The sequence below is a fragment of the Cupressus sempervirens genome, chromosome 3 (assembly GCF_028749045.1).
Source record: "Cupressus sempervirens isolate cs-2001-9-10 chromosome 3, ASM2874904v1, whole genome shotgun sequence".
Lineage (NCBI taxonomy): Eukaryota > Viridiplantae > Streptophyta > Pinopsida > Cupressales > Cupressaceae > Cupressus > Cupressus sempervirens.
This window is the reverse complement of record NC_143120.1, coordinates 471,771,214-471,783,343: the sequence shown is the minus strand read 5'-3', so window position 1 is coordinate 471,783,343 and position 12,130 is coordinate 471,771,214.

Below are 12,130 nucleotides of genomic sequence, written 5' to 3'. Positions count from 1 at the left end.
ATGAAACACTACCACATATATTACTACAATCTAGCAATCCAAACCATAAAAAAGACAAGCTAGAGAAATAAGTCAAACTAAAAACTTGTTGCCCCCAAAATACCAACACCTAAAGGCAAATCCTTGCAAAGAACAAAATAAAGAAAAATACAAGGTTTCAACAATATGCTCCTGCTACATGGAAACAAAAACAATAGAAAGGAACTAGGATCCCAAAATAAATCAACAAATTACCCATCACCAAGATTTTCCTTTGGCCCCCTTCTAATGGGATCAAAGAGTCATATCAAAAGAGAATGAAGACTTCTTTGGGAAATTTCCCTTTACTATGATCCAACCTTCTTCTACGTTACAACCCTTTCCTAACAAGCCCAAATCCATCACAAAAACTTGACATATGTGGGGAGGACAATACATTTTGCAAAAATAACAACTTGAGGCTTAGAGCTAGACATAACCCCAAAGACAACATCATCCCTAGGGACAATGCCAACATGATCAACATAAACCCTAGTAGAAACACCAAGAGAACTAGCCAAAATCTTATCATAAATACTAGAAACACTAACATGATAAAGCAAACCTTTAATAGAAGTACCAATTGAATCAACATAACTAGTTGAAACCTTCTTGGTAACACCAATCAAACCATCATATGGACGGGCAACACCATTAGAGACAACAATAGTCCCAAAAACCTTTTCAGAAACCACAAGCTAAGAACTAATCGAAACCTGAGACCCATTGATAGGAAATTATTGCTCAACCAAATGGGAGCTCTTGATCATTGTGTAATGTTGAGAAAAATCACCTTTCCACTATGAAGAGCCATTTTTCTTTTTCTAGCTCACATTTAGTTGCTACATGCGTAGTTTTCTAGCACCTTTTACACCTAAAAGGAATCCCTTCATAACTTGAAGGTGATCTCAATATCTCCTTCAAAGGATGTGATTGCTTTATCCTAAAGATTTAATTTCATTTGTACTAATAATATAGAAGATATGAAGAATTAATTTCTTTTGCACTAATAATATAGAAGATATGAAGCTCTCATCCTTGGATCGAAGGTGTCTTTATCCTTCATCATCAAGAACATTAAGATGAATCACAATTGATTATGCAACAAATTAATGGTACTTATGAAGCTAAGAATGACAAGTTGACACAATATTATGATTTGGCCTTAGGGCTATTTTCTAAATTCACTTCTCATTTTATTTTATCACTTCCTCAAGAAGATAATCAACATGGCTAGTGTTGCGTCACTTATTTCCTTTGAATATGATAGGGATAGTTATCAATTCACTATATAACATAGGAAATACTTGGTAGATGATCTAGTGTGATTCTCCAATATAACATGTCTCCAAACTACCATTGATCTCCTAGTAGATATGCATACACTCTTGACGCCATTGCATATGTCTTGATTGGATACTCCACTAGCTTGGTGCATGTAACAAGCTCAAATACCCACAGTTGAAGTAGTGTACAAAATGCTAGGTTCTATATCTTGTATCACATATATCTTTTGAGCTCAAGAATGAAGTGGACAATATGCTTTTTCCCCACGAGTATACCACTCTCTCCTCCTCCATCTTCCATACTATATGTGTCAATGGTGTTGAGATTGATGTGCCCTTTTTGTCAAAATTCACCACACTAGCTATCATGCACAATATGATCTTGTTGACTAAGGGAATGTGACCAAGCAATATAACTATCAAATCCATTTGATTTCTCTATGCCAGGGCATGTCCTCTTGACTTGTGTAGTATATATGATCCTCATCAATCTCCTATGTGCTCCTATCAGCCTCTATTTCATTGTCAATCCCTATATCAAAAGTCATAAAATCCAGTAGACATCCTTTAAGGTCACTGCCATTTAAGTCATAAGGTGCATGTTTTCTCATCCTGCCTCTCAATTAGTGCTAGAAACATCACTCTCTAGAACTTGAGACGTGGCAAGTGACATACCTAGTGTATCCCAAAATCTCTCATTAGATGAACATATGGTGTCTCTAATGCAACATACTAATCATGGATGTAGATCATGTTATTGGTCATTTAGTGCTCCTAGAGTACTAGTAGGTTCTATAGTAAAAAATTAGTGTATGTTCCATCAACTCTTCATCTCAAATCAGTCAATCAAAGAATTTTTTTAGGAAATTCATGCAATCTAGGTTTAGGTTGAGATTGTTGGTCCAGGCTAATTTCCTAGGTCTAGTTTAAGATTCATGCTTCAAGTTGACTTCTTGGGTCTAGGTCAACATGCTTGGTCCAACTTGACTTCTTGGGTCTAAGTCAAGATACCTAGTCCATGTTGACTTTCTTATTTCCCAACACACTTAAAATCATACATGCCTATCACAAAAATGTAGAAATGTTAAGAATGTATAGGAATGGGCATGAGATTCAAGGAGTACCTCATTCAACAGTTCTCCTCCTCTACTCTCCTTTGTGGGACCTCCATCCTTATTGGTGGGAGTGGTTGTTTCCTCGACATTTCTTCTCTTCTCATTCTTTATTCTTCAACACTATTCCAAGAGGTAAGGTTTGAGCTTTTCAAAAGGTAAGTTCTATTTGTAAACTCCAAATCAGGTTCTTTTTAAATAATTAGTAACTTTCATTTACATGCACAACTACTTATGATCACTCATTTCATCATATCTCGAGCTAGGAAACTTTGATTTGCACGCCATCAAAAGTGTTGGATTCATGGCTTAGTTGTCTAGTTGTCCATGTGAATTTTTGAAATATTTTGAGTTCATCTTGAATATTTTGATAGCTATTTTTCATCATTTTTGCATCACTATTTGCTGAGGTAAACATGATTACTTGTTTTACCTTTATGATTTAGCAAGCCAAAGCATGGGGGATATAGCTATCCATGAATTTCACATAAATTCCTCAATAAGTCCTAGACAACTTATGATTATCTCTAAATTGTGGTTTTGCAACATGCTGTTACTGACAATTTCCTGCAAGAACTATACATTATGGACTTTGTTGTATAATTTTTCCATTTACTCATGTTATTCTTACTTTAGATTGAATATGCATGTAGTGTCATATACTGCTAAAGTGGGGACTAAATGTAGAGTCCTAAATTAGTACTTCAATTTGGTGATTGTTTACCTCCTCTTTAGTCTATTTTAATTATACACTTGCACTTTGCACATACTACTCTCTCTCTCTCTCTAGAAAATCTAGGGTAAGATCTAGCATGTCCTCCTTCATTTCCCTTTCTTTCTTATGCAAAAATTAAGGCAAGACCTACTATGAGGCCTCATCTCCTTCTCCCACTTTAACCTTATTTCCCCATTCAAAACTCTTTTGTCTTCTTATATCTCTAGAAAATCTTGTTGAAAATTGACATTTACAATCTCAAGGAGTCCCTCATGCCTAAAAACCTCTTTGATTGGGGATGATCTCATCCTCTATCAGGGGTTAGGGACAAGTTCATCCCTTACTCGGGGTCCTTGAATTGCGAGACCTTAAGCCTATTTCAAATTTTGGGTTTTCCTACTTAGTATAGTTGATGCTTGTGAGGTTTATGTGTGCTAGAATGTTGACACACTTCTATGTATCATTATATCCAAGATTTCTCAAGAAACTCATGGCTCTCTATTCATGGAGTGCAAGGGTTTATAATGGAGGCCCTCAATTTAGACCTAGTTTGTGCCTATGCAAGTACACCATAAAACAAGAGATTCAAAGAGGAAAAGCAAGAGTGCTAGTCTCCATGATCATCAAATAAGCATGAAAATAAAAATGGAAGCTATTCTATATGGTAACAACACATGAAAACAAACTATTCTATGAAAGGAAATGTAAATGCGAGATTATTCTATGAAGGGAAATATAAATCTAATCTAACATGTAAATGAAAGAGCAATCTAAATGGATTTCCATGGATGCATGATCAAATATGACAAGAAAAGAGAAGTTGCAATATCTAAGCTCAAGTGCCGAAGCTCTCCTCCAAAAGCGCTCTCCAAACCTATAGCATAACAATAAAATCTTGATCGCTAGAAATCAGAAGGAGAAGAGAGGAATGCATCCTCAAGAGAAATGTGGGATAAATCCCTAAAAAGGCAAGTAAGAGAAAAAATCCCTCCACTTAGAAGTATGTACAAAAAAGGAATCTTTATTTATTTTTATTTGATTTATTTCATTTTTTTAAATTAAAAATAGAGCTTTAAGTGGGGATTTATTTATTTAATTAAAAGAAGGATTTTCTTTTAATTAAATAAGATAAGATATTTAATTAAAAGATATATTTTAACTAAATAAGATAAAATTATTTAATTAAAAGAGAGGTTTTAATTAAATAAGATAAAATTATTTAATTAAAATAGAGATTTTCTTTTAATTAAATAAGATTATTTTATTTATTTAAAATGGATGTTTTCTTTTAATTAAATAAGATTATTGATGAAAAGATCAAACCTTAGGAAATATTGAAATAATAGAATTAATTACGATTTGATCAAGAAAATTGATTTGAATTGAAAATATTATAAGACATTGATTCACGAAATTGATAAATTGATTCCATCGTTTGATAAATTGAAGAATGTGGGACCATACTCTAGGTGACCATTTTAGGGTGCATACATTGCCCCTCTTTGACTAATGTGTGATCTTTATGGGAACACATGTAGTCAAAGTGTGAGATCAATTTGGGATTATAAAATAACCTAGAAGTGTGATCGATGGATGGGAACACATCAGGACAAAGATAAGCTAATTGAAAAAGACAAGGTCAACACCCTATAAATAGGTAATTGATATGTCCAAGATAAGAATCTTAAGAAAGGTTGCCTCAAGTAAAGAAATTGATAGGATTGATAAAGATGAATCAAGGGTTGAAGTTTGATAGGTACTGCCCCCTCGTGATGAAAATCGAAATGAGATAGAGGAGAAACAACAAATTGATAAATTTGATCAAATCAAACTAAAGATAAGGTTCTTGATGTAAGATGAAAGATATAAGGATCACAATGTTTGATGCAATCATTTAATTGTATGTTGTCTTTGATATTACACAAATGTCAAGTCTTTTACCGAGCAATCAATGTCGGTCGAGCTCACTCAAGCATTGAAGGAAGTTTCATGTGTATGTCGAGTATTCCAGAGAAGACAACACAAAATGAGTGTTAATTGAGTTCATTCGGTTACCAAAGGAAGTTGGCATGGAACCAATGTTACCAAGCTCACTCAGTTACAAAAGGAAGTATGAAGGAAAGTCTTTTTTGAGTTAGTGTTGATTGAGTTGGGTTGGCTAACGAAGGATTTTCCTGTATCAACATATTGGATCTGACAATTTTGTTGGTTAGTTCTAGCTGACTTGTGGGATGAATTTTATTTGTTTGAAAGTGTATTCAAGCCGACTTAACAAGGTAAATCATATAAATATAAGGTCAAGTTTTTGATTGAATTGCAAGAAGCATGGGATTGAAAAGATAAAACTAAGGAAGCGAATTGGAAGGATATCAGAGTATCCAAGTTGAGCGAGCTGCAAAGAACATTATGATCAAGGAGGGTCAAGTATTCAAGCTAGAATAGAGATATGAAATCAACAAAGACAGTTGCATCAGCAATCAGGTCAAGTCATTGTTACTCTCTAATAATTGTAGCAGTATATCAAATCTCTTAACAGAGTTAGCCTAACAACTATATGCCAAATCCTTTAACAAGGTGACATTTCTAGATTGAAGTGTCTAAAGACCTCTAACAAGGTCACTCCTAACAGGGTGAACTAAATCCTTTAGCATGATCACACCAAATAGTGTGGTTTGTAACTTTTAATATGGTTCGCTCATAATAGGGTTAACTTCAGAAGAGTGAAAAACAGTAACTAGTTGCAATTGGTAGTTTTCCCAAATTGGGTTTCCATATTAAATATTGGTCTCTTGTGTTCATGTTATTTGATTTATGTTTCTGCAGCTAAGTTAGTTAAGGTTAAACACACTAAACATATTAAAAAGTGATTATTTCAATGTTTATCGAGTGCCAATAATTCTTAGTGTAAATTGAGTGTTCCTGTGTTAACTGAGTTACAACAACATTTTAGTTTCAACAAAGTTTTGGTTTTGTATTGTATTGACATGTTAAGGGATCTTGAATTTTTTTTTTGTGGTAACTGATTCACCCCTCCCCTCTCAGTTACTTCTCTTATATTTCCAACAATTGGTATCAGAGCTTTTGGTTCTTGCAGAGAAGGTTTCAAGGACTCAAGCTAAAGATCAAGATGTCTTACATATAGAAGATTCCTAAGCTGAACATGGATAACTTTCAAGCATGGAAGGAACTCATGAAGATCCATTTGGAAACCATTGGAGACACAAGCTTGAAATATATGGAGAACAAATATTTGGCACCTACTGGAACTTTGACTATGGATTAGATTGTGGGAAAGAACAATCATAACATAATGATGATTGGCATTGCTTCTACTCTCAATTATGTTGAATATGATGAAGTCAAAGATTGTGCAACTTCTTATGAATTGTGGAACAAGCTGAAAGATATCTATGGAGGTGATGACAATGTGAGGAGAGCAAAGCTATAAAGTCTTAGAGGTCAGTTTGATCAAATGATGATGAAAGAAGACAAGAACATTGCACAGTACATGGAAAGAATCAAAGCTACTGCGAGTGCAATCAGAGCCTCTGGTGGGAAAATTGATGTTGCAAAAGTGGTCATCAAGGTACTTAGAACTCTTCTTCCTGTTTATGCAATTAGAGTGTCAACTATTCAAGAAATAAGATGTGATCCTAAGAATGATACAACTTTGGATGCACCAGTGGGAAGGTTGAAAACCTTTGAGTTAGATAACTTTGATAATTATGTTCCTAACTCTAGTAACTTTGAGTCTACATTTTAAGCCAAACTATCACTCAAGAAGAAAGCTACAAAATCTAAAAGCAAGAAGTCTAACAGTGAAAATGAAGATGGTTTTGATGACGATCTTGAAGTCATTGAAGCATTGCTTGCAAGAAGATTTTCCAAGGCAAAGGAAAGTACAAAAGCAAAATTCCTTTGATATGCTTTTCTTGTGAAGAAGTTGGTTACATTACAACAAGGTGTCCAAAGAAAGAAGACAAAGAAAAATGACAAGTAAAAAGGCAAGAAATATTTCAAAAGCTACAAAGACTACAAGGATAAAAGTAAGAAATCTTGTTACATGGCTAAAGATTCTGACAGTAGTGATGAAGATGAAATGGTTTACATTGATGTTAAGGATGAATTAGATGATGAAAATTATAAGGTGGCCCTCATTTCTCATGTCATTAAGAATGATACATGGATCATAGATAGTGGTTGTTCTCACCACATGACTAGTATTAAATTTAAATTTGAGCACTTGGAACACTATGGTGTTGGGAGTGTCAGATTTGGAAATGATGAACCTTGTTATATGAAAGAAAAAGGTTATATTGCACTAACCAATGAACTCAGACGTGACAATGCTTATTGGGTTGAAGGACTGAAACATAATCTACTTAGTGTGGCATAGTTGAATAACATTAGATTCAAGGTAGAATTCATGAATAGGAAAGCCAATCCCTTGAATAGAAAAGACAATCTAGTTGAGATTGAAAATCAAACAAGAGGTAATATATTTTACGTAGAAATAACTAAAAATTCATGTTTCATAGCTCAAGTAGAAGAAAGTTGGTTATGGCATAAAAGGTTGTGTCATTTGAATTTTGATAACTTGGTCAACATAAGCAATAATTAAAGGGTTAGAGGAATTCCAAGCCTAAAGAAACTTGGTATGGGCATGTACGAAAATTGTCAAATTGGAAAGATGGGAAAGACAAGTTTCAAAAGCATGAATTATCATTTTGTAGAAGTCTTGGAGCTGGTTCATATAGACCTTTGTGGACCTATTGGCATACAAAGCTATTGTAGAGAAAATACTTTATTTTGTTTGTTGATGATTATTCTATGATGATGACAATTATGTATTTAAAGGATAAATCATAAGCTTTTCAAAAATTCAAATGGTATCTAGGTAGACTTGAGAAAGAAACAAGAAAGAAACTAAAATGTTTAAGGTCAGTTAGACGAGGTGAGTTCATCTCAAATGAATTCAATGAATTCTACAATGAAAGAGAAATCAAAAGACAAGTATTTGCACCTAGTACACCTCAGTAGAATGGAATTGCAGAGAGAAGAAATAGATCAATTATGGATTGTGTAAGGACACTGATGATAGAGAAGAATGTTGTTATCAAATATTAGAAGGAAGCAATCAACACAACAATTCATACCTTGAACTAAGTTCCATTGAAGAAGGACTTAGATCAAACACCTTATGAATTATGGTATGGCTATAAACCAAATATTTGTTATTTCAAAGTAGTTGGAAGCAAATTTAATATCTTGAAGGAGTCAAGAAAATGAAATTTTGATGTGAAAAGTGATCAAGGAATATTCCTGGGATACTCCAATAAGAGTAAAGCATACAAATGTTTGAATCCATTTACTCACAAAGTTGTAGAAAGTGCACATGTAAATATTGATGAATTTGCAGAGGAGTGTGAAGAACAAAGCATAAGAGAACTTGAAAATTACAAAAACCTTTGTTTACTATGAACCTTATACTTTACTTGAAGTTCAAGCAAATCAATAGTCTTCACCTCCCAAGTCCCCATAATCTCTAGTTCAACTCGAGTTGCAACCAGTACAACCCAAGTCTTAGTCAGAAGGATTTGAGTCTCATTCATAAAGACCCAAGTTTTAGCCAGAGCAAATTGAGTCATTTGATGGACCTGAGTCACTGATAGTGGGACTCGAGCATGATTTATAAGATCATAGCGAACCAAGTGAATTCTAAAAGAAGGAGCCTAGACTTTCTAGATATGTCAAAAGACATCATGCACTTGGGAAAATCATTGGAGATCAGTCAGAAAGGCACAATGACAAGGAACAGATTAACAGGTACATGTTTTCTTATTGAGTTTGAACCTAGAAATGTTAAAGATGCATTAGAAAATGAAAGTTGGATTGAGGCAATAAATGAAGAGATTGATTAGATTGAAAGGAACAAAACTTGGACTCTTGTTCCTAGACCCAAGGACAAAAATGCAATTGGCACAAAATGGGCATTCAGAAATAAGTTGAATGAGAATGGAGAAGTTTCAAGAAATAAAGCAAGGTTAGTTTGCAAGGGTTATGCTCAAGAAGAATCTATTGATTATGGAGAGACTTTTGCTCCTATTGCTAGACTAGAAGGTATTAGAACACTACTTGCACATGCAACACACAAAGGATACAAAGTATATCAAATGGATGTGAAATCAACATTCTTGAATGGAATCTTAGAAGAAGAAGTCTTCATTGAGAAACTATAAGGTTTCATTGATCCTAGCAAAATGGATATGGTTTTTAGATTACACAAAGCCTTGGGTGGTCTCAAACAAGCCCCTAGAGCTTGGTATGAAAGGTTACATAATTATCTCATAAAGATTAGATTTCAAAGGACTAATGATAACAACAACCTATACATCAAAGAAGGACCAAATAAGAAGATAGTGTTGGCATAAATCTTTGTGGATGATACATTATTTACTATAAATGATGACTTATGTAAATCTTTTTCTGTGGAAATGAGTAAAGAATTTGAAATGTCAATGTTTGGAGAGATTAAATTCTTTGTTGGCTTACAAATTCAACAGATGAAGGATGGTATCTAAATTACTCAATAAAAATACATCAAGGAGATATTGAAGAAATTTGGAATGGAGGATTCTAGACCAATTGGAACACCTATGTCTACTGGACATAAGATTTGCAAAAATGATGATTCCAAGGAGGTAGACTAGACTACATATAAATCAATGATTGGAAAACTTTAGTATGTAGTGCACACAAGACCTGATATTGCATTAACAACTGGTATGGTGGCTAGATTCTCTACTAGTCCTAAAGAAAATCATATGATGATAATAAAAAGAATCATGAGACAACTAAAAGGTACTGAAGATTATGGTTTGTGGTATAAGAAAGGAGAAAAAATTGAATTGAAAGCATTCACTAATGCTGATTGGGTAGGAAGTGTTGATAACAAGAAAAGCACTAGTGGTGGATCATTCTTTCTTGGAAAGAGGCTAGTATCCTGGACAAGAAAGAAGTAAAATTGTATCTCTCAGTCTACAACAGAAGCAAAATATGTTGTAGCAACAGTCAATTGTTCCAACATTGTTTGGTTCAATTTTTTTTTATCAGGTATGAAGGAGGAGATCAAGGAACCCGTTGTTATCTTTTATGATAACACCAGTGCAATCAACATATCCAAGAATCTAGTGATGCATACCAAGACCAAACACATTGCAATAAAATATCATTTCTTGAGAGAATTGGTGCAAGACAAGGAGGTGAGATTGAAATATGTGAATACAAAAGAATAGATTGCAGACATATTCACCAAGCCATTACCTAAGGATGCATTTTTGTATAAAAATCTAAGAGGTAAGTTAGGGGTCATTCCCCTATTTGAAGCTCACTAAATAATGTTTAGTGATGCATCAACCAAGCACTTTAAAGATCAGACGAGTTGATGTAGTATTAACAGAACAAATTGCATATGAATCAGTACATCAGGTACATGGAAACTACATTGATTGTTTTCTTTTCTATGATATGTCAAAGAGGGAGAGTTATATAAAAGATTTTTTTTTTGTATCAATAAAGAGGGAAAGTTTTTCATATCAATTTTTTTTTTTTGAGTTAGATGTTAAAAATGGAGAGTTTTCTGTTAGAGGGAGAAATTGCATGTAATGTCCCCATTTTAGCAGTTGACCAAGTGTGTGTGCATTAGCCTTGTTCTACATGGTCCCGAGGGCTAACGAAGGGTTTAATGGGATCCTAGAGTGTTTTGGCCTAGTCATTTCCAATTTGGGCCAAAACGAAGTTGATTTACTTAGTTTCAGGCATACTTACTATTTTTAGTAAGTCGACAGGACACAATGCAGGTCAATTTTGGTGATTGGATTCGATACTCCTCGGTGAGAGCTTTCCGATGAGCTATCACTCGCATTATTCAGAGTCCGATTGCTAATACATTTTAATGCCTAAAGTTTTATTAAAGTAACGTCTAATTTAATTGTAAAATATTAAAGTGTTACTTTAATATTTATTTTATGGTGATGTGTACCCAAGGGAGACATAAGGGGTATTTTAATATATGTTTTATATATTACACATCTTTTATCTCACATTGCCCATATGAGTTGAGCGGACCCTTGGAAATAGAATAAAAGGAAGCATTTGTGGCTTCATTAGGCAGGTTGAATATGAGAAGAAATTGGTGTGTGAGTTGCAGCTCCGTTCTTGGCATTTGAGGACGTCTATCCTCTCTTGTAACATTCTAGACTTCATTCCCTTGGGGTTTGGCCTTTGGAATTCTTTGTTATTGGCTTCATTATCAGGCAGTTTAGTTGCATTTCTGGCTACAGGCAAATTTGGTATTTTGCTCATATCTTCTTCACTACTTGTCCGACGCTTATGCCGCTTGGAGGGAATGGTATTATGAAGGTAGTGGACTGATTGAAGGACAAATTATTGTAGCAGCAAGTTCGTAAGCATGGGATGGAGTATTATGTCAATACTGCTGAAGTAATTAGTGAGTTGATAAATCTGCCATGTATTTGGTTTTATGAATTCTGAAAATAACATTTTATTAGCAGCAGTTCATTTCCACTTTGCATATCATTGTAGTTTCTTTCTTGTTTATGTTGTATGATACCAATTCCATGCACGAAACACAACAAACAATAAACATTTGATTTTCGAAGTTATAAGGGGTTTAAAACATTAAACGGAGAAATAAGAAGTTGAATGCAAACTGTTTGACATAATTCCTTTCAACAATTTGGTTTAGTTTTTTTTGGGACATCCAGGGGTGCCCATTACAGTGGTATTAGAGCTATAAGTCCTGCCATCCTGTGGAGGTCTTATAGGGAATTTGGAATAGCTAGATAGAGGGAAAAGTGTTTGACGAAATGTCAAAACACTAAAATCAGAAATAAAAACACAAGCTAAGAATTTTTGTTTGAGCATGCGACAGAGGCCTTATAATTTCTGCGATACCAGAGCAAGACAAAATAGGATTT